Source organism: Cydia splendana, chromosome 22 (genome assembly GCF_910591565.1).
Source record: "Cydia splendana chromosome 22, ilCydSple1.2, whole genome shotgun sequence".
Classification (NCBI taxonomy): domain Eukaryota; kingdom Metazoa; phylum Arthropoda; class Insecta; order Lepidoptera; family Tortricidae; genus Cydia; species Cydia splendana.
In genome coordinates this window covers 10,990,227-11,013,052 of record NC_085981.1, presented here as the reverse complement: position 1 = coordinate 11,013,052, position 22,826 = coordinate 10,990,227, and positions in this window count along the sequence as shown.

The window sequence follows — 22,826 nt, the reverse complement described above, 5'->3', positions numbered from 1 at the left end:
AAAATACTTTAATGCTCTACGCACAAAGTTACGAGTTACGTATCTTGAGGAGTGGGCAATAGAAAAACAATAGAAGCATATTACATAAGTACATTCGTTAACGAGTTACTACTCGTGTATTCAACAAACGACATACGCTCCATAACCTGGAGATTTAATATAGATGTATGTCCATACCAGAGTTGGGCAAAATTAGTTAAATTTAAAAAAAATGAGAATGGTAACGTTAGTTTTAATAACGGCAACTTATTTTGTAAAATGTATCATGAGTTTACCAATTAGCTTGAATTCGATATGACACACTTATGATTTTATCATCGATCATGGTTTGAAAGTATTTTAATTATTCGAGCAGATGGTTATCATGGTTACTCAAACTAACGTTTTAGTTGGTACAATTAAAATAAGGTTCGTTTTACGACCGCTACTTTATTCCTTATTAAATCATGTGACTAAGCTTTATTTTAGTTTAACACACAGATTGCAATCATAAGTGCCCAACTCTGATTCATACTATTATTACGTTTAACATCCAACATGTCATAGAGGTGTTGTATTTCCATACAAGAAGGGAGATAATTATAAACACGTGTTCTAGTCATTTAGCTTCCTCGAGGCTAGGCTTTTTAAGTAATGCTGCGTTGGACAGCGTCGCTGAATGAAAACCGGTATCAGTATAAAACCACTAGGTTAAAAAAACATTAATAGCTAATAGCATTAAGTACACAAGTTACATAACGTAACCCTGCATTATGGTTTCCAATTTGAACTTAGATCGACACGTCATTTTTTTTCTTGTGCGCATTGATTCGCAATATTATGAATAAACTTACATAGTGATCAGAATAATTTTAAAGTGGATTTCCGAAAGCTCATACATTATAATGCCCAACATTTTAATAAAAAATCTCTTAGATGCATTCGTAACAATACTAAGTTACACACTGACGCAAATCGCGTTTAAAAACTTCGTACTAGAGGCATTGCTAATACAAACGCATCAGGGGTTTACTTCAGAGGTATTCAATTGGCAAGATTTTATTTTTAGTTTACTCATCGGTTTCACGGTTACAAAGCCAGTGTATTCATACAATTTTAGTAACGCAAATTGATCTCAAAAGGTGCAGCAGATCGTAAATCTTAATGTACATAAAACAATATCCTACTGTAGTCTTCTACTACAGTTGTACTATGCTATCTTGCTACGCAACAAAACTAAATAATGAGTCCTTAGCCTGAGCTTGATATAATCGATGTGGTACACCATCATACAATCGAGTTTGATAAGATAGAAGCATTATAATGACATTTGATCTAATTTTCACTAACTCATATGTAATATTCAAAAACGCTTAAATGACAACTGTAAATTTTAAATTTCGTATTTTTATTATAAGCGAGACTACCTGTCATCCGTTCGTACGTTCTTTCTACACATACATATACCAAAATTGGGCAAATCATCATCATTATCTTATACAGTATATTTAATACAGACATGACGGTAGGTTATCAAACCAATTTTATTTAAAATAAAAGGGAGTTAATAAAAATATAAAAAACTGACTTACCATAATTTAATACACTTTCCGATAAACATAGTTTACTCACTGATACAAACGAAAAAGAAAAGAAAACCTTACGTTCGTGCGGCGTGGCAAAAATCCTATCGATTTTTGTTGGATCCAACTTCTGAGTTGTTGGGTTATTACCGGGTTGATGATGAAAACTATTACTTGTACCAATATTTTAACTTTATTCATTTGTTACAAACATTATAACAACCAATTTACAATCAATTATTCAAGACGTCTTCACTCTAACTTGTCCGTACTCGAACTGGCCACTTGTCACTGCTATACCGGCCTTTTTATAACAATTCAAAATGGCGGGAACCAGTGACAAGTATGAGTCAATTGATACTCTTTTATAAGCTAATCATAAATAAAAGTAAGAATGATCAAAATATAAGCTATTAATAAATAATGATCCTTACAATAATGATTGATCAGATTAGTTAAATTAAGTGTAAAAATATACCGACGATTTTGACGACCTGTCTGGCCTAGTGGGTAGGTAGTGACCCTGCCTATAAAGCCGATGGTCCCGGGTTCGAATCCTGGTAAGGGCATTTATTTGTATGATGATACAGATATTTGTTCCTGAGTCATGGTTGTTTTCTATGTATTTAAGTATTTATATATTATATATGTGTCGCTTAACTTCAAACTCGGGTAAATCCAGTCGACTCTCTCAGGAAATATCTACCCTATTACCTTTTCTTAATACCAAAATCGCATAATCTGACAGATGGATTTACCCGAGTTTGAAGTTAAGCTACTCAAATATCGTTGTCTGAGTACCCACAACACAAGCCTTCTTGAGCTTACCGCGGCGGCTTAGTCAATTTGTGTAAAAATGTCCTATAATATTTATTTTATTTTATTTATTTATTTATACATAAACAACCAAGATACCGAAATTGAATACCGGTTAATTTGTATGAAAAATGTATCGGTATTCGGTCCCTGAGTCTAAAATAAGGGTTTCTAGGTGACTACGAAACCCTAAAAACTGTAGATAAAAATAATATTTAAGACAATATTATTGTCTATGACTGGCGTAACTGACGTTGCATGGTAAGAGGATAGACGTACGATGCAATTTTAGTGCATCCGATTTTTAGGGACTTAAAGGATGACTCACGCTAGACCGGGTCGAACACGGGCCTGGGCGTCCGGACATGTCATTTTCTATGACGGCTGATCGGTGATCACGTCGTGCTTTCCATAGAAAACGAAGCGCCGGAAGTTCCGGCCCGGTCTAGCGTGAGACATCCTTAATCCGGTTTCCTAGCGATGTTTTCCCTCGCCGAAAAGCGATTGGTGAATATCAGATGATAATGAGATGATATTTGGTACATAACCTCCACCAACTTTAACAAGACCTAATAAAATTGCTTACCTGACTTACACCATGAAACCGCCAATCCCGGCGAAGACCATGGAAACTTAGGACAAGGCCACCCGTATTCGCTGCGGGGACCTGCCCCAACAAATCTGTAATATGCGCCTACTAGACACATCACATATAGCTTCTATCCGACAAAGAGCAACCGGCCGCCCGTATTTCTAGCGAGGACCGATTGACTCACACAAATGATACAACATAGAAAAATCGGGCAAGTGCGAGTCGGACTCGCGCACGAAGGGTTCCGTACCATATAAAAAAAAAACAAAAAAAAAAAGCAAAAAAAAAAAACGGTCACCCATCCAAGTACTGACCACTCCCGACGTTGCTTAACTTTGGTCAAAACTCACGTTTGTTGTATGGGAGCCCCATTTAAATCTTTATTTTATTCTGTTTTTAGTATTTGTTGTTATAGCGGCAACAGAAATACATCATCTGTGAAAATTTCAACTGTCTAGCTATCACGGTTCGTGAGATACAGCCTGGTGACAGACGGACGGACGGACGGACAGCGAAGTCTTAGTAATAGGGTCCCGTTTTACCCTTTGGGTACGGAACCCTAAAAAAGGGGGTTTCAACTTCCAACGTTAAGGTGGGATTCCACCAGTGTGCGGCACAGGCATAATTCAGTACAAAAATGCTTTTGAGGCACAGAGCCCCTGGTGGAATCGAGCCTTTCGCTTTGAAAGTCACTTATTCTTTCAAATACTTGATAAATAGTATTGTTAATAAAAAGCAAAGATTAAATTATTTACCTACGAAAGTGAGCGTTTCGACCTAATTCCTGGCTATTGCTCGGGAATCCGTCGGGCATTGAACCCGCGATAACTTGCAAAAACAACCTGCGTCAGATTACTGAGCGTGAGCGTTCGGTTCTTTCCTTTTTGAGGTACGGAACCCTAAAAAATTAGGAGGTAACCAAAAACTTTGAAATATGACTAAGCAAATATAAAATTTATTTTACAGTACATCTGGTGCTACATTACGACACCAGGTATTATAATAAGCACATTTTACGTAACTACATCGAAAATTTAAAGGGTCATAGGTACTGTAAAACGGTGCACGATACACGTGCGAAGAGGTAATTTGCAATGCAACTCGTGTCGATTTAAAACACCCCCTTCGGTCGTGTTCAAATTTACCGTCACTCGTTACAAATTTCCTACTTTTCGAACTTGTATCATAAATAATGATTTAACTCCCTGCCACAGAATAAATAATAGTACTAAGTACAGAAGACTCACTCTCTAACAAAACGCGTCTGTTACGATCAGGACAGATATGGCCGCTAGGTGGCGACAGCGCCACGCGCGGCTTATGGCTAGCCACCAAAATTGATGTGGAACGGATGTACTTTTTGCTACCTGTTGCAAAGCGACAAAATCGCGAAGTGAGCCACGCCTGTCCCTGCTTTACAACATTAACTATTAATAGAAAACAATACCGAGTTAGCACATTTTTTTAATCCATACACGCAAAGAACCTCTGACCCCTGAACCCATGACTAGTTAAAACGTCAACTTTATAGGTAATTTCAACTACCACTAGGTCTTCGCGTGATAGTATATGAAAAAACTTAGTAGGCAACATCATTTGAAAACCCGTTACATTTTACATTTATTTTGCTTCCCGATTTTATATCTTATAGGGTTATTAATTTAGACTCGTTTTGGATACCTACACTTGTGACTTTATTAAAATTTGTCATGTAACCACACTGATTAGATATGTAGTCAGAATTTGACTGGCAGCAATGAAGATGATATTTTTTATGCTTACTTAATACCTACCTACTCTGAGGAATTCTTATACCTCCTAAATAATGAGTTGCCGCCCGTGACTATGTCTGTGTAATCTTTTAAAAAAAGAGGTTGAATTTCCAATTCTCTTCAACGGAGCTCTAGAATACTCTAGATACTAGACTTATATGGACTAGGATATGGACCGTGATTACCTTTTGTATTGTTTTCCGGCTTCCGATATTTCGACGCAGTTACGTATCTTGTGCACGGGTAACTGAAGATAGCGGGTGAGTCCATATTCCGGTCGATATAAGTCTAAACTAAACTAACCGTGAATCATTCAAAACTGTTACTCTAAACTCTAGATACATCACTAAACTTGAAGAAAACGTTACAAAGATTCTAATACTTCCAACACTTTAGGCTGTGCGTCGTCTGCCAATATCTAATTAACGGAACTGTTTTATATGTTCAGATGGTCTGACTGAAATAGCATTAACATATTCGTGCGTTTACGTGAAAATGCGATGGTAAAATACATATTAAGGATGACTCACGCTAGACCGGGCCGTGCCCGGGCCGAGGCGTCGGACATGTCATTTTCTATGACGGCTGATCGGTGATCACGTGGTGCTTTTTATAGAAAACGAAGCTCCGGAAGCTCCGGTCTAACATGAGTCATTCTTTATGCACTAACTACATTTGTACCTACATGAGAAGACAAAACCCGCGTTTATAGGGAGTATTACTGCAATGTTCTGCCGCCAGAGTGCAGCACTAATTTGTTTAATAAACCATAGAGTAACTTATACATACTAAGCCTTAAACAGTTTTTTGACAAGTTTTCACTATGACATTGGTGCACCAAGGCGATTTGTTTACAGATGGCCTACCGCGAAACGCGAAAATCGGGATTTCTTTATCTGCCTCTCTATCGATCGAATAAGCAAGAGTGATAGAGAGGCAGAAACCGAACTCTCGATTGTCGTGTTTCGCGGTAGGCCATGTGATTCACGTGACGTGTGACGTGTCATTGATGATGTCAATGAGGTTTGTTTACTGTATGTGCTAATAGTGCCACCTACGCAGAGCTTTGCCTAATATTCCCTATTAGAAGCTTACCACATTATTAAATGTTCTTTGAATCTTCTCCCAGCAACTTATCATCTGGTACCTATTGCGTTTCTTGCCCAAAAAAGTTAACGATATCGTCATTCGCGTTACACGCGCGAGTATTCCAAATTAATTAAATAAGTATGATAACCTGAGATACTTGGGCCATCACATGATTCATATCGTGAATTTTTTATCTTTGGTGTCACTTTTTTTACTCAATTTCGCATGAGTTGTATAAGGCGCAATAGCGCATGGCCATGGCGTGTCTTTTTAGGGCCACCCCCTAAAAATACACTATTTACCCCCCTTTTTTAGCGTCTTTTGAGCGTCGACGTCTAGTCAGCGATTGGATTAGTTTCAATATGGAAAGATTGGAAAGTGGCGTCGCCATGCAGTTGCGTCAACGTTGCATCGAGCAGCAGCCATAGAGTTGACTAGAGGCCGACGCTCGGAAGACGCTAGTGTGGGATGGCTTTAAGTGCGTGGGGTTACTATGTACTAAATAGTAAATGCGTCAAATCCTAGTTCGTCCGTAATTCAATTAAAAATCTTCTGTGTAATAGTTATTGACTGAGCTCGAAGCGCGAGCGAAGCTCTCCGTTTCGCCTATGGCAAAAATGCGTTCGTATGTCCGGCTGTCTTTCGCGTTTAATTGACCGGGAAAAGGCGAAAGTCTCCGTTTCACTGTGGGCGTAAATTCTTTCACATGTCAACCGATTCTCGTGAAATTTGAAGAAGAAGAAGAAATACGTTTATTTAACATCTTAATTGAGAATAAAAAATAATTTGGTGAGCAGGTTCAATAATTATATAGATTTTTAATGACGTTTCAGTTTTGGATTTTTTTACAAAATGACAGAGCCATGGGGGCTGGCGAGGTCTACAGCTCACAGAGCCATAGTATATCTACTCGTATTTTACCGCTACCTACTAGGTATAACACTTAGGGCCACTCGCACCATCCCACTAACCCGGGATTAACCGGTCAAACCTGGAGTTACCATGGTTACCAGTACAATTTGACTCTGGGTTAACGGCTCAACCGGCCAAACACCGGCTTAACCCCGGGAAAGTGGAATGGTGCAAGTGCCCCTTAACTCGACAATCACAGTCTCTACATATAAATTTGCCCTTATCATTCGTTCAGTAAAAACCCAGCGACCGACACATATTTTCTTTAACCCTATCGTCTATAAATACACACAGGAAGCCATCATTCCAGCACTGTTTTTGAAACGTGATAAGTCTATGGTATGAAACATGAATGGCGTTACGCAGATAATTTTACTATAGCCGTCGGTAGGGTTGGCACGACACAGCTTATTAAATTTTAATATCTGGGAGACCGAGCTTTGCTCGGAAAACATATAAAAACTCAAAAATGCGCATTTTATTTTTTAGATCCATTTGTCACCCCCGAAAACCCCCATATAGCAAATTTAATCGAAATCGTTATAGCCGTTTCCGAGATCCCCGAAATATATGTATAAATATATAAATCTATTAATTTATCATTTATTTATATTATTTTATTTAAACTTTATTGCACATTAATTTGATTTCTTGGTAACACCAGAGACATTTTGAGTAACGCAAGAAACACTCACATGAATGTCCTTAGTGTGTCTTTGTAAACTTATCTCCTGCTCACTTATTTCTGTTCGCTTTCCAAATAAATAAATAAAAAAACTGTCGGTCAAAAAGTTGATTCGCGCATATAATAGATACTTACTTTTTTTTTATCGAAAATTTTACAAAAAAATACCAGCACAGAGCAGGCTCCTTCTCCACAGAGCAGGCTCCTTCTTTGCCCAGCGTTTAAGTCTGGCGGTGCAAAGGGGCAACGCCGCCAGCATCCTTGGCACCATTCCAGAGGCAGGAGACTTTGGTGAGGTTTTTTATATTTAATTCATGGTATAGTTTAGTTTTAGTATAAGTTAGTCAGTAAGCTAGATTAGTTAGTAGTTTTATGATCATAGTGTATTGAAAATGATTGTATTGACATAATAATTTATAATGCAATAAATATTATCATTTGTAAGAGATAAAAAAAAATACAATATTTAGTACCTTAATCTAATGTTTCGCCAAACTGTGAGACAGTTTGTAGGCGGTGCGCTCTAAAATAATCATAAGCTAAATAGGTAGGTAGGGTACACTAATAATTGAGTAACAAGTTAAGTTAGCATTAGAAACATATAAATTTACTTACAATGTAGGTATCTTAAATCTATCTTGCGAGACAGCATCACACTCAACTGACCAGGCGTAGATCTCGTATATATACAGGGTCATTTTTGCACCGTTAGCCATATTGTGCGAGATGATTAGGTAGGCCATACTGAACAACTTTTTCTATGGGACCAACTCCGAAATCACAATTTTTTTTTACCATTTCATACATTTTGGTCGAGTGGATGTCGACGTTTTCTATGAGAAGGCCAAATTTTTTTTTTTGATTTCGGGGTTGGTGCCATAGAAAAAGTGGTTCAGTATGACCTACCTAATCACCTCGCACAATATAGCTAACGGTCCAAAAATGACCCTTTATATATAGGTAACTCGTGTACTTATGTGACAACCCTATGTGTCGGGTACCACAGATACGGGCGGACCTTGCCCCCGGATCCCATCACCCATTGTCTCTGATAAAGCCGTAGTCCACGTGGACATTGGCACGGATGCCAGAATTATACCCCGCTTTTTAGGGTTCCGTACCCAACGGGTAAAAACGGGACCCTATTACTAAGACTCCACTGTCCGTCTGTCTAGATCTGTCACCAGGCTGTATCTCGTGAACTGTGACAGCTAGGGGATTGTGCACAAATCACGCGAGGTGTTTTCGGCTACTTTTTGAGCTCCCCTCCCCTTTGGTGATATTTGGTGATGTTTTTGGCTATCCCCCTCCCCCACATAACTTCGCGTGTATGTTTTAGAAATCTTTTCATTTGACCTAATTTTAAGATAAATAGTATTGTACGAGTATATAGTAAATCGTGTTTATTTTTCTATTTTTGTTATGAATGTGATGATTGTGGACTCGCTATTTTGAATTGCGGAGTGAAGATTTACCCGTAAAAAAGTACTTATCTACTCATGTGGTAAGTATTTTTTCTTAGTTTCGTTTTCGGTAGAAAAATACATCTCCTTATAGTCCTTATACCCCCCTTCCTGCACAAGCCCTAGACAGTTGAAATTTTAACAGATGTTGTATTTCTGTTGCCGTATAACAAGAAATACTAAAAATTTAATTTGTATTGTACGGAACCCTTTTGGTGGGCGAGTCGGACTCGCACTAATCCGATTTTTTTTGTTCAGATTAGAAATTTTATAACCTCAAAAGTAGTGGTAACTTTTTTATCTAAAATTAAGTCAGAGTAACTAACTAAACTAACTATGCACTGAATTATAGTGTCGTTTACATATGATATTATTGTACCGCAATATTATAGCAGAATAGCCCAATATTCATATCATAGGAACCCTAACATTTCGGAAGAAAAAGTTAAGTAGAGTTAGACCAAGATAAGTCTACAATGATTTTAATAGCATACGCAGTGCAAGTGTTATTTACACGTCATGATTTCATAGAACAACCAACGTAATCGCAGTTTGGCGAGGAATAATAATTGTTAGAAAATTGTTGTGTAGTTTAGGATAAATAATTTGAAAAAAAAACCGGCCAAGTGCGAGTCGGACTCGCACACGAAGAGTTTCGTACCATTACGCAAAAAACGACAAAAACATCACGTTTATTGTATGGGAGCCCCTTACCTAAATAATTATTTTATTCTGTTTTTAGTATTTGTAGTTAATGCGGCAACAGAAATACATCATCTGTGAAAATTTCAACTGCCTTGTGCAGGAAGGGGGGTATAAGGAGATGTATTTTTTTGATAGCTGGGCTATCACGGTTCAAGATACAGCCTGGTGACAGACAGACGGACAGCGTCTTAGTAATAGGGTCCCGTTTTTACCCTTTGGGTACGGAACCCTAAAAATAAATTGTCCATATCCGCAGATACCTCTCTCACTGCTCTTCGTTTAGTAGGTACACAGTTGGCACACGCTAGACCGGGCCGTGTCCGGGCCGAGGCGTCCGACATGTAATTTTCTATGACGGCTGATCGGTGATCACGTCGTGGTGCTTTCCATAGAAAGCTCCGGCCCGGCCACGGCCCGGTGTAGCGTGAGTCATCCTTAACTGACCATTGCCATACCTATTTGTGCCGTTTTCAACCAAAAGGGTACCTATTGTCGGTTATCAATAAAGCGCTATTTCTATAAAGTGTCATATTAAAATCTACCTTGTAATATTTTTGGTACCTTTTAGTTGAAAACGTCACATTTTATGCGCAATCCGGTGTGCTAGATAAAGACCAAGAAAGGCTGCAGAGATTTTGATAGCCCACGCCGTGCAAGTGTTATTTTAAACGCCAAACTTCTATGAAATTATGACGTATAAAATAACACTTGCACTGCGCGGGCTATCTAAATCACTGCAGACTTTTCTTGGTCTAACTCTACGCATCCAATGTGAAACGGCCTAAATCGAGGAAAGGGGACGACTGCTTCGTTATACAAACGTAGTTCCCATTTTCCTCTCTAGATGACGGGTACACTACATAATTCCGAAATACTTTATGCCTAATTTTAGAATATCGAATTTTATCATACCGATTTTTAAATGCTCGACCCATCAAAATTCCGATTGTCGTAATTACCGAACGATGAAAATCACGAAGTTTTATATTTCCGAATAGCAAAACCGACGATTTTTTAAAATTCCTAACCACATAATTCCGAATATAACAATTCCGATAGTGAGAAACACCGAATTTAACATTTAAGATTTTTGAAATCACGAATTCCGAATTGTCATTATTCCGAAATTTTGAATTCCGATATGACGTGATTCCTATTTTTTAAATTCCGAATAACGATATTCCGATTTTGTTGTTAATAAATAAAGGTAGGTACCTTACTACCGTTTCTACGGGGGGTAGCAGTTCTAACGAAACCTAAACCTACTTTCCTAAAAACCGTCGTCTATTGATGAGAATTTGGATGTTGATGTTATCTGGAAGTCTCTGTCCTCTCATATTCTTGTCACTGCCGAAACAACGCTCGGCCTAGCGGTCCGTAAAAACGAGGACTGGTTCGACAAGAATGACAGTATTCTGGCAGAGGCATTGCACAAACACAGACGTCTCCTGCGAGAGCACCGTGGCCGTGGCGTGCCCGTGCCCCGTGGGTCAGGGTGGAGACATTAGACGAAGTGAACTGGAGCTGAGAAGACTGTGTCGGGAAACCAAGGAACGGTGGTGGCAGAACAGGGCTCGTCATATGCAGTGGCTCGCTGACTCAAACCAGCTCGGAGAGTTTTATGGAGAGGTTAGAAAGCTGATCGGTACCAATTCCCATGCCAAGATACCGTTTAAATCAGTCGATGGTGAGTGTTTTCTAAAAACTAAACTGCTTAACAGATGGGCTGAACATTTTAACGCTTTGTAGCAATGTAGATCGTACAGCAGATCTATCGCATATTAGCTTGATACCTCAGCTCTCCATACGTATGGAGCTGGATGAGCCGTTATCGCGTGACGAGGTAGTTCTTGCCATCAAACAGCAGCAGAATAAGCGTGCGGTTGGCATTGACTCTATGCCAGGCGAATTGCTGAAGTACGGAGGCGAGGAGTTGCACTCGTCAGTTTGGGCACTTTTTGTTCGTATGTGGGATGAAGAACAGGTTCCCTCTACTTTTAAACTGTCACGCATTAGGGCCCTCTACAACAACAAAGGTGACCGAGCGGATTGCAACTCATACCGCGGTATATACCGCGTCTCACAGTTCCTGGTAAAGTCTTTGCCAGAGTTCTCTTGAACCGCCTTATTAAGCTCTCTGAAGAGATCCTACCGGAAACACAGTTCGGCTTCCGACCTAATCGGGGCACCTGTGAGGCTATTTTCTCATTGCGTCAACTACAGGAAAAAAGCAGAGAACAGGGACAAAAGCTGTACTTTCCTAAAAACAATTATTTACTCTAAGGGTCACAGTTCTAACCTAACCCATACCTACTTTTCTGTAAGCAGTAAGTTTCTAGGGGAGGGGGGGGTCGCAGTTCTAACCTAACCTACATCTACTTTTCTAGTAGCAGTTGGTTTCTGTGAAGGTCGCAGTTCCAACCTAACCTAACCCACTTTTCTAGTAGCAGTTGGTTTCTGTAAAGGTCGCAGTTCTCACCTAACCTAACCCACTTTTCTAGTAGCAGTTGGTTTCTGTAAAGGTCGCAGTTCTAATCTAACCTAATCCACTTTTCTAGTACCTAGCAGTTGGTTTCTGTAAAGGTCGCAGTTCTAACCTAACCCACTTTTCTAGTAGCAGTTGGTTTCTGTGAAGGTCGCAGTTCTCATCTAACCTAACCCACTTTTCTAGTAGCAGTTGGTTTCTGTGAAGGTCGCAGTTCTAACCTAACCTAACCCACTTTTCTAGTAGCAGTTGGTTTCTGTAAAGGTCGCAGTTCTCACCTAACCTAACCCACTTTTGTAGTAGCAGTTGGTTTCTGTAAAGGTCGCAGTTCTAACTTAACCTAACTTACTTTTCTAGTAGCAGTTGGCTTCTGGGAAGGTCGCAGTTCTAACCTAACCTAACCCACTTTTCTAGTAGCAATTGGTTTCTGTAAAGGTCGCAGTTCTAACCTAACCTAACCCACTTTTCTAGTAGCAGTTGGTTTCTGTAAAGGTCGCAGTTCTAACCTAACCTAACCTATTTTTCTAGTACCAGTTGGTTTCTGTGAAGGTAGCAGTTCTAACCTAACCTAACCCACTTTTCTAGTAGCAGTTGGTTTCTGTAAAGGTCGCAGTTCTAACCTAACCTAACCCACTTTTCTAGTAGCAGTTGGTTTCTGTAAAGGTCGCAGTTCTAACCTAACCCACATTTCTAGTAGCAGTTGGTTTCTGTAAAGGTCGCAGTTCAAACCTATTAACCTAACCCACTTTTCTAGTAGCAACTGACTTCTGTGAAGGTCGCAGTTCTAACCTAACCTAACCCACTTTTCTAGTAGCAGTTGGCTTCTGTAAAGGTTGCAGTTCTAACCTAACCCACTTTTCTAGTAGCAGTTGGTTTCTGTAAAGGTAGCAGTTCTAGCATGTCCAAATGATTTATATGCAATTTTTTTTTGCAGATCTATTTTAAAAACGGCTGACCATTTAATGAAAAGGGAAGTACCTTTTTTAAATCACGAATTTCATTATTACGAGTTTACAAAAGATCGAATTTCTGAATACCGAATTATTTGATTTCCGTCGGTCAATGATTTTTCGGAATAGACAAATTCGGAAAAAATATATTCGGATTTTTTTTAAATAGGAACTTTAAGCTTTCGTTCATATGACAATCGGATTTCAAGTATTCGGAAATAGCGCAGTCGTGATTTTCTTCTTTCGTGGTTTTCAAAGTCGTAATTTCGATATTTCGGACGTATAGAAAATCGTGATTATGATAATCGAGGTTATGAAAGTCGGAAAAACATATTTCGGAATATTTGGGTGTTCCCCTGGATGACTTTATAGAATGTTAACACAATTTGATGCAGGTTTTTGATTTTTATTTTGTTGTCGAATATTTATTAACCGTCAGATTTCGATGGAATTTGGTGGATAGATATTAGAAATCCCTATTCTTTACTGCACCGCATAGCGCATTTTCACCGTATGTCCTAAAGATCTTGCTCTGAGTTACAAAAAAGTATGGTATTTTCGTAACTCAATGGAAATATACATACATTTTTAGGGTTCCATACCCAAAGGGTAAAAACGGGACCCTATTACTAAGACTCTACTGTCCGTCTGGTCGTCTGTCCGTCTGTCTGTAACCAGGCTGTATCTCATGAACCGAGATAGCTAGGCAATTCAAATTTTCACAGATTATGTATGTCTGTTGCCGCTATAACAAAAAATTAAATAGTAAAATACTAAAAAGTACGGAACCCTCGGTGGGGGAGTCCGACTCGCACTTGTCCGGTTTTTTTATACTTATACTTACAATAATAAGGATAAGTTTTGATGTCGCCGCTGGGTAATGGTCTTCAAATCTGCCTAATTTAAACCAAATTTAACGAAAAAAAATCGACAACAATAAAAAATTGGCCCATATAGCAGAAAATCGTAGTTGGATTATATTTTGTAAAAGATTTTCCTTAATTTGCTTTGGGACCTTCAAAAAAGGTCGTGATAAAAAAAGTTAACACGCAATTAAATAACTATCATGAATGAGCGTTTCTTTTATTTATTGCCATTTTTATATACCTATTATGACCTTTTTTGCCACTTTTGTGTTATTTCTAGTCAGGATCGCCAGCCCTTTTCATCCTTATAGGAGGAAAAAAGTGTCCTAAAATTTCCATACATTTTTCAAACTTTCCTTTTTGTTACCGCCATACAAAGTATATGGGGAAATGGTAACACAATAGGAAAAAAACTCTGGGACATTTTTTTATCTCATTAGGATCGAAAGAGCTCCTGATTCTGAGTAGAAATAACACAAAAGTGGCAAAAAAGGTCATAAATATATAATAATTAGAGATGCCCGTATAGTGAATTTGGCCGAATACCGAATTGGCACAACGTTTGCTAAGATATAGTTTTATGTTGAACAGAATTAATGAATGTAGTTAGAGTCAATCAAATCAGACCCATGATAAAAATAAAATATTTTGTAATCAACAAATGCTCAAAAAGGGTCTTCGTATTTAATCCCGGCCAACCACCTGGACTGTCCAATTTATCTAAGAGAGGTACGTAACATAAAAGGAGGCACCATAGCCCCCGCAGTACATAAAAGAGGCCCACAAACCAGAGCGTCAGTCGAAGTAAGAATGGTAGAGGAGACGGCGACGACGAACCTTATGGCACCAGCGAGAAACCCAAATGATCGTTCTCAAAAAACAAAAAGAATCAACTACAATACTCCAAATAACAACACAATAGAGCCACCACAGAACGACACTGTAACCCAAGTTCAAAACACAATAAATCCAGAAGACTCCGCTATTCAAGAAATGCAAAAATTAATTAATAAGTTGCTAATGTTAGCCGCAAAACAAAAACCTGAAACGATCAACAAACTCATAGATAACTCCTCCAACCAACAGCCTAAAATTCAATCGTAAGGTATTAAAAATCGTATACTGGAATGCCAACTCCGTACAAAAGAAAAAGAACTCACTCAGACAATTCCTAAAAGAATACAATGTAGATATCCTGCTGATGAGTGAAACTATGTTGAAAGAAGGAGTAGAATTTAAAATAGGAGGATATATAACATATAGGAAAGACCAAAAAAACAAACAAGGACATGTATACAGAGGATTGGCGATACTAATAAAGCATAACATTATACACCAACTACTAGACCAGGAAGATCATGAAGAATCACTAACAGCACTGGGAATCCAGATACAAATAAGAGACCAAGATTTAAAACTTTACTCTATCTACAGACCAGGGGGAGCGCCAAGAAATATAACTAATAGCATCAAAAACCTACTAAATTCCACTACACCGACCATCTTAGCAGGTGACTTCAATGCGAAACACACAGCATGGAATGCGAATAAAATATGCCCGGTGGGCCGGAAAATCTTTAACCTGGCCACCGAACTCAACTTTGAAGTTACCGGACCAGAGCAACCAACACACTACAGCGACATAGCTAAAGAACATGGAGAGAACATAGACTTCACGATACTCAAAAATATACGGCAAACTATAACACAAGAAGCAATGTTAGCCCTCCCTTCTGACCACAGGCCAATACTAATGACAATAGAAGACGACCCAATAATCACACCACATAGATTAGCAAGAAGACGTATATGCTGGAAAACTTTCGAAGAAAAAATTAAAGAAAGCACCAACTACTTTCCAGTCACTACTGAAGAGGAGGTAGATAGAGCGGCAACAGCAGTGACAGAAAACATAAAACAGGCTTTGGATCTGGCAACTCTCCCACACAAAAATAAAACTACTAAAGAAAAGCCCCTACCCAAAGCCCTCCAGGATCTAATAATAGAAAAAAGAAGAACAAGAAAAGAATGGCAAAGAACACGATACCCACCAACAAAAACCAAACTCAACAAACTAATAGAAAAGATCAAAGATGAATTAGCACAACACGCCGCAGCATCATGGGAGGAACACATAGCGGAAATAGAAGAAGACATTCCCTCTATACACAAACTCTGCCGTCAATTAAGTACAAAACAAACAGCCACACAACCTCTCAAAGACTCTACACTATCTAGCAAAAGACAGAGCAGAAATTTTCGCAGACAGCCTAGAAAACCAATTCAAGCCAAATCAAATAATAAACCAAGAACACAATAACTCAGTCAAAGAAAAGCTCCAAGAATTTCTAAATCAAAAACCTCAACCAGACGAGGACCCAATATTCTTCTCACCAACCATGATACAAACAGCAATTAGAAAAACAAAACCAAAAAACCAAATAACTAACATGACCCTAAGACACCTGCCTATCAACACAATAACTGCCATCACAAGACTATACAATGGTATCCTAAGATCAGGACATTTCCCAAACACATGGAAAGTAGGAAGAGTAATACTAATATTAAAACCAGGAAAGAGCCCACAAAAAGCCGACAGCTATAGACCGATAACACTTCTGCCGACCCTATCGAAAGTGTTCGAAAAGCTCCTGCTAAGTAAATTAGTTCCACACATAACTCCCAGAAAAGAACAATATGGCTTTAGACAAGGTCACTCAACCACGCTTCAACTCACCAGAATTATCCATCACATGACCTTTGCGCAAAATAAAAAAGAACACACGGTGGCCGTACTCCTGGATATGGAGAAGGCCTTCGACAGGGTGTGGCACGAGGGTCTTCTCCACAAAATAGCCCAAGCAGGTACACCCAGAAGGATAGTGGGAGTTCTAAAATCGTTCCTGACAGATAGAAAATTTGTAGTAGCCGTAGAGAACGCAGTATCCACAAGCAGAATAATAGAGGCAAGGAAGGAAGGAAGGAAGGAAGGAAGGAAGGAAGGAAGCTGCTTATCGCCGGTGTGCTACGCTAAGTACACAGATGATATCCCGGTGGTCCAGGGGGTAGAACTAGGTCTGTATGCAGACGACGCGGCCTTTTTCTCCACGTCAATAAACCCTCAGAACGCAGCGGCCAAGATGCAAAAACAACTGGACATCCTGCCTAAATGGCTCAATGATTGGAGGCTGAAAGTGAACGTCAGCAAGACGCAAGCCCTAATGACCGGCCAAAGATACTTACCAGATAAACTGACACTATTAAAAGAAAGAATAAACTGGGCACCCAAAATTAAATATCTAGGAGTTGTAATAGACAGAAAATTATCCATGACACACCAAGTAACAGAAGTAATTAATAGGACCAAAACAGCCAGAAGTAAATTATACCCAATATTTAAAAGTAGACTCCCAATAAAAACAAAATTAAATATATATAAAACATATGTAAGGTCAAGACTGACGTATGCTGCGCCAGCCTGGTTCGCATTGACCTCCGAAACAAACAAAAAGAGACTGAGAGCACAGGAAAACCAGGTCCTTAGGGCCATAGTAGACGCCCCTAGATTTGTGCGAAACAACATAATACAAAAAGACCTCAAGTGGGAGAATATAGACACATTTATACAAAAGATCGTCAAAACCATGTTCGATAAAGCAGACAATTCCCATCACGATCATCTCAACCAGATAGCCCCCCACTACACCAGACCGCCAAATACACGCCATAAGCCGCTGCCACGAGAGCTAGCAACCAAAGAAGAAGCAGGCACATCCATCAATAAACCCTAACAAACAAATATATATATATATATATACATAAAGAAAAGTAGAAGAAAACAAGAGTGCAATTCCGATTTTACCGAGCCCGACTCCAAGAAGAGTCGAGGAGACCTCCGCCAAAATAAGCGAAGCTCAGAAATGGCTCCACCCACTTTCGGCCTTCGGCCGAAAGTGTGCGAAGACCCGAGGAGGAACAACTTTCCAAGAATATATTTTAAATATGTACCTACCTAGTTTATGGTTATTTTTATTGTGTAAATTTTCTTTTTAGGTAGGGGCAACAGATATTCGGTATAATAGTAGGCAATATTCGGCCGAATACCGAATATTCGGCAAAGTGGCCGAATAGGCCGAATACCGATTAGTTGCCGAATATTCGTGGCATCTCTAATAATAATGGCAAAAAATATAAGAAACGCTCGAATCATGATTGCGGAATGCGGACCAAGTACCAATTTGGGCAACCTTTTAACCTTTAACCCTCGCTTAGCCAATTAGCAAAATAGGTAGTAGCAATTAAAATACTACGACACTTTACCCCATTCACGATAACAACAGGAATATCGTTCAGGGAGACAACAGAGCGTAAAGGCATGAGATATTGCGTCATGTCTGCCTATAGCACAGAATAAATAATAGTACTAGGTACAGAAGACTCACTCTCTAACAAAACGCGTTTGTTACGATCAGGACAGATATGGCCGCTAGGTGGCGACAGCGCCACGCGCGGCTTATGGCTAGCCACCAAAATTGGTGTGGAACGGTACTTGTAGCTACCTGTTGCAAAGCGACGAAATCCCGGAGTGAGCCACGCCTACCTATAGAGCGAATACATTTCCTTTCACTAGAAGGTTTTCTTAAAACAAGGTTTTTGTTGTTAGTTAAAACGGTTTAGGTATTATAATATTTTTTTAACTGGATGATAGATGTAATTTCAATACAATTTTGCGACATTTGGCTTGTTTAGGTATAACATTGTACCTACCTATGGAGATGAAAGGGTGAAAAATACCTATTATGTATAAACTTATCGCAAAGACGAACCAAGCGAAGCGCAAGGGCACTACCTACCTTTTCTCGAAGCGCTTCGTCGTTTTTTTGAACCCTCGTAACTTGTGTTTGGATTACACCAAATAAACATTATTCTCGGGATATGATATTAATAGTGGACTTATTAAACATATAAAGTTCCAATTGTATAGCTCATATACTTTAGATTTTATTCATATCTATAAAACCCCGATTTCGTCACTTTCTTACTCGCGCATGAACATAAAAATTCTTAGGGTTAGTAACACAAACAACAACAAAATTATAACTTGGAACTTTTAAGTTTTTATGACATTTCCGCAAATTTGGATGCTATAGAGGTTTGAAAATTGATATAGGGATTCCTTGTTATTCAATTATAAAAACTATTTCAGGATTTTTAGTAAAATATCCTTAAAATGTTACATAGAGCTCCACTTAAAACTGATTTTTGGAAATTCAACCCCTAAGGAGACGATAATGGATTAAAGTAGTGGATGTTACCTGTACGACTAAAGTATTTCTCTAGGGTTAAAAACCGTCGAGAACATTAAGGTAAACGTACTAGTGCTCGACATGCTAATGCCCAATAGATGACACCTTGCTGTCACCTCTATTGACAATGACTTAAGTTTCAAGATGACACTGGGACCGCGTCGAGCACCAGTACGTTTACCTTATCATGAAAATGTTCTTGTGTTCTTAGCTTGTCGACTATTTAGTACAGCATTCCTGCATTTCTCCGTGCCTACCTATATGGAGCGCGGTGGTCGTTGGCAACTGACGTGTTGCCAATCTAGCCGTGGGGGACATAACTCAAGCCGGGCTTACCTTTTCAGGACGTTTCGCTTGTTAGCATTCCTTCTTGTCTACATGTCAAGCTTTAAAAACTAGATGTATGTGTGTATGTTTATTGGGAATCGATATATCTATAAATAAACACTGGTACGTGGAATATTACTTAATTAATCAGTAAATTTTTAATTAATATTTTATTTTGAGATAATGATGAGCTAATTATTAATGGGTGACTGAGGAGTGCATATAACGTGCATATTAAACTTTAGCACCTGGTCACCTATTAATTATAAAAGTAACTCTTGCAGTAATAAGAGGTGTAAACTGTAAACCATTCTAGGCACTTTGTTGACCGGTCATATTCGGAAGGATTTCTAGGAAAAAAATAGGATTATTTAGCTTTACTTACACATCTTTTACAAATATTAAAAATGAATACTACAATCATTTAAATAAAACAAAACGCGTTATCTTCTAAATTTTCTCCATTCGTTTTAATACACCAACGTTAGTTAAAATTATCAACAATACCACTACAGACAAGAGTATTAAGTTTATGTCAACGAATTTTCGGGCCATCTCGTACAATAACTAAAACTAATGGCTCTGTGAGCTGTAGACGGGTAGACCTAGTAATGTACAAATTGCAGAACATTCCCAAAAAGCGGAAACGTTCTCGAGAATGTTCTCAGAACATTCTGCAACATGGAAATTTATTGGTTTTTTTCCAAAAAAAATTTTTTGTCATAGGAATCGGCCTCTATCTCCCGCCATGCCAAATCTCAGCGCGCTCGGACCAACTTGAAAAATTAAAAAAAAAAATTCGGCCATTTTGATTTTTTTAATGCAGTTTGTTTTGTCTCAGGGCCCTCTATGACATTTGGTCGAGCACCCCCCCCCCCCCACCTATCACGCACCGTTTAAAAGTTGCCATACAAAATAGAAGTGGCCAGTTTTCCCGCAATTGTAGCATTTTTCGAAAAAAATTTTTTTCATAGGTATCTAGGGGACCCCGAGATTCCGTGACCAAAATTTCAGCGCGCTAGGACAAACTTGAAAAATTAAAAAAAAAAGTCTGCCATATTGAAAAACCGGCCAAGTGCGAGTCGGACTCGCGTTCTAAGGGTTCCGTATATTACACAATTTTTAACAATCATTGCCGGATTAAGATATTTTGATGCCCTAAGCATTTCTAGGTGCCCCCTCTCCCTAGGGTCATCAAGATTACATTGATTTTTTGGTAAATTGAGAGAAGTTCATTGCCGCATTACAGCTGAGAATGGAAATCAGTCACATCATTTTATCACGAAAATTGACAGTGCCGCAGCAGTAATGTTGCAACAGAGTACCTAATGCTGTTGCAGTCGCCACCCGAATGTCACCTTTATCATAGCTTAGAAAGTAATAGAAACGCGAGCGAAGCGAGCGCGGAAATTTTTCGATATAAAAACGCAATATGATAGACAGTTGTACATTTTTACTTTTAGTATGGAAATCACTCACATCATTTTATCACGGAAGTTGACAGTACTGCAGCAGTAACGTTGCAACAGAGTAATGTTGCTGCAGTCGCCACCCGAATGTCACCTTTATCATACCTTATAAAGTTATTGAAAACGCGAGCGAAGCGAGCGCGAAAATTTTTCGATATAAAAACGCAATTTTAGTTTTAGTCCCAACCAGGCGCGAATCCAGGATTTCATACAGAGAAGGGATGGGACAGTTTTCTATCAGCCTAGCTTCGCATAGGGCTCGATATTTAAGGGTCTCAGCGAGGTTGTTTTCATGCATAAAATATGCAAGAAAGCAGAGCTTGGAATTGAATTGGCGAAGTGTGAGAAAGGCAGTAGGCCCAGCTGCGAAAGAGGAAAGCTTGGATTTGGATCCACGCCCAAGTGTAATTAAGGCAGAAGATCAACTTTGCCGTAAGGCAGAAGGCCTCGCATAAGACCTAACGCCGAACCGCAAAAGAGTGGGTTGAAATCGAATCTATGCATGTAATCACGACTCTTCTACTGCGACCGATTGTTTCCCAAAGAATTACGCGCCATTATTTTTGAAAATTAGCTTTTGGACAGCTAAAAAAATCGTGTGGTAAAAACGATGTGTCTGTCCCTAATTTTAAAATTTGTTCACCTTTTTCAACCTGGCATTTTGGTGCCCCCCCTGAACGTGGTGCCGTAAGCACGTGCTTGTTTTGCTTATTGGTTACAAAGTCTTTATTAATTCAACCATTAAAGTCGACGAGTACAAAAAACTTTGAGCTAGCTCTCAATTTAACATTTTTTTTTAAACATTATTTTTAATTTGACCTTACAATTACTCGTAAGTAGGTAAGACCGTTAAATATTTAAAATGATTATCTTATCAGAAAATTATCACCAATTACTCTAAGAAAACTACTACTCTAAGTAATCCGGCACTGTTAACAATGTATTTTTTATGTGAAACGTGAGTGAAATCTCTTTAAAAAATCCGTAGGATCAAAAACTGTAATTAAGTCCGACTCACGCTTGACTGTACATTTCTAATAGGTTTTCCTGTCATCTATAGGTATAGACCAATTTTATGTATTTTTTTTTAAATTTAAGACCTAGTAGTTTCGGAGATAAGGGGGGGGGGAATGGTCATTTTTTGCCTATTTTCTTGAATAACTTCTAAACTGTTTATTCGAAAATTATAGAAAAAATATATTTGAGATCCTTACAATAAGCTCTTTCATTTGATATGTAACATGATATAGTTTGAAATCTTAAATTTTTTCATTTTTTCATTTACCCCCCAAAAGTGGCCCCCATGTTTAAAATTCATTTGTTTACGTTACATGTCCGTATTTGGGTCACAAACTTACATATGTGTACCAAATTTCAACTTGATTGGTCCAGTAGTTCCGGAGAGAATCGGCTGTGACAGACGGACAGACAGACAGACAGACAGACAGACAGACAGACAGACGCACGAGTGATCCTATAAGGGTTCCGTTTTTTCCTTTTGAGGTACGGAACCCTAAAAACATGGCCCCGTCAAAAACTGCCAGGTCCCTCTATGACATTTGGTCGAGCACCCCCTACCTAATAGGTCTGCCCGTTTGGCCGGGCCGTCATACATTTTTCTGACCGGAAGCGGTAGACCAAAACTCGGAATTTTCTGGGGGTAAGGATACTACACCTAAACTATCGTGAATATTCATGGTATAAACTGCGATAAATAAATAAATTCTCGTTCTCGAGAACATTCTCAGAAGTTACCGAGAAATTCTCATGTGGAAAGTTTCGCAACTTTGGAAAGTTCTCGTGCGTGCATTGCTAGGTAGACCT